Raw genomic sequence first — 1,869 nt, 5'->3', positions numbered from 1 at the left:
GAAGGGTAAGAAGGTACTCTCTTGCAAAGTGTGTCTTTTACTTCACAGCACAACCTGTCTTCCTCTGCTGTTTGGAACCCAAAACTGATAGTCAAAAGAGTTATGACTAGATTTACCTGATCTGAGGAGGTATCTGACATCAGAATTTTGCTGACCTAGTCTTTGTCTACTGCCTTGCACTGAGCCTCTCTTCAGACTGCAGGCAACTCCCACCCTCTCATAGCACGGAACACTGGGAAGAACTCTGACTTGTCTGCCAGCTAATTTCGTAGGATTATAAGGGACACATGAGGTCTTCTGGGTCAGGTACACAATGCAGAGCAGAGAAACACAGGTTTCTAAATGCATATTCCCTGCCCAATCTCTTGAATACTACTAAGGGCAAGGATTAGCAAGGCTTGGCAGCTCCCATCTCAAGGTCACTGTTAGAGTCATGTCTGCTTTCCAGGATAAACGTAACTGTTGGACTCAGGCTTCCCAACTCACCCTGACTCATACTCCTCTGCACTCACAAAAGAGAGTGCTTTTTTAAAGGATTAGGGTCACAGAGATACAGTTTGGCACTTGGTAGGTAGGATTGCCGAAATTAGGTTCATACCCAATTTTGGAAGACAAATAACTCTAAAAATCTGCTTCCTGTGGCTAAATAGAGCATGGCTCATGTAATCTATCTTCTTTGACTTTCACCATCTACAGTTTAGGTGTCTACATTGGAACTAGTTGACTTTAGGTTCAATAGAGGGAAAATTGATGCTTTTAAAAAGTGAGTCATATGACCTACTTTAGATATCTCTGTTAGGAAGAGAAAAATGAAGGTCTGGAAGTGTGTGTGTGGGGGGGGTTGCTGGCTTTGTTTGTTTGTTTGTTTGTTTGTTTGTTTTTTATACTGACATTTAAGGAAATCTAGAGAAAATCAGTAACTACCCATGTAGGTGAATCTAACCTCATGTATCCTGGAGCCCTCACTGCTGAGTTACAATTCACGTTATCCAATTTAGGCAGAGATTGACAATGAAAGGCTGACATTTATAGCTTAACTAATAATCTATGTCGAGGTGGTACAGCTGGTTGAGAAGGAACAAACAAGCAATTAAAGAAGTACATTTGCTTCCCCTGAATTCAGTCTGTGTGTGGTTTTGATTTGATGACTTTGTCAGAGAAGCAACAGACTTTGCTAACCTAAGTCTCACATCAGGTAGAAATGTCTGCATGACAGCAGGCAAAAAAAAATTTGCATTTGATAAAACTAGTTTCTGGGGTGGCAGGGAAGAAACGGCAGCTTTCTTTTTGACCAATAGTACATTTATTATGGTAGGAATACAGTGCTTAAATTTGGTTGCTGACTAACTAGTCTTTCTCGAGTAAATGCCTGGAGTGTATAGGCTTGCTGAAGACATCCATGACTTAGGTAGCTCCTTCTCTCCATTGACTGTAGCAACCTGTCAAGGTGATCTGCCTAAATCAGATGTCAATCCACTGGGGAGCAAGGACGCTGCAAGGAGTTCCTGGGTCCATCCAGTCAGAGAAAGCCTCATCATGGCATATTCTCTTCCAAAAACTGACAGGATTAGCTCACTCCTTGCCTAATCTGGATGAAAGTGGCACTCTTGCATGAGAGATTAGTGTATCTTTCCCCCTGTTTCTGAGCAAGTACAGGTAATTTGAGTAAACACTTCTGAATTTTGCAGACTTAGAAGGGAGTTGCCTCAGGAATAAAAAAATCTTAAAGCACTAGAAAATAGTAGACTGGACCCTTGTTTGGATCTTCAGGCTATTTTGCCTGGCTAAGTTCTCACTGGATATGATCACAAATTTCATTAAAATACTTCATTTGAGGTCACAACTTCAACTTTTATTTCTGAGGGTCTG

This window comes from Empidonax traillii, unplaced genomic scaffold (genome assembly GCF_003031625.1).
Source record: "Empidonax traillii isolate 1590-97213 ecotype Southwest subspecies unplaced genomic scaffold, ASM303162v1 scaffold1568:size97190, whole genome shotgun sequence".
Classification (NCBI taxonomy): Eukaryota; Metazoa; Chordata; class Aves; order Passeriformes; family Tyrannidae; genus Empidonax; species Empidonax traillii.
Note: the sequence above shows the minus strand (reverse complement) of the source record.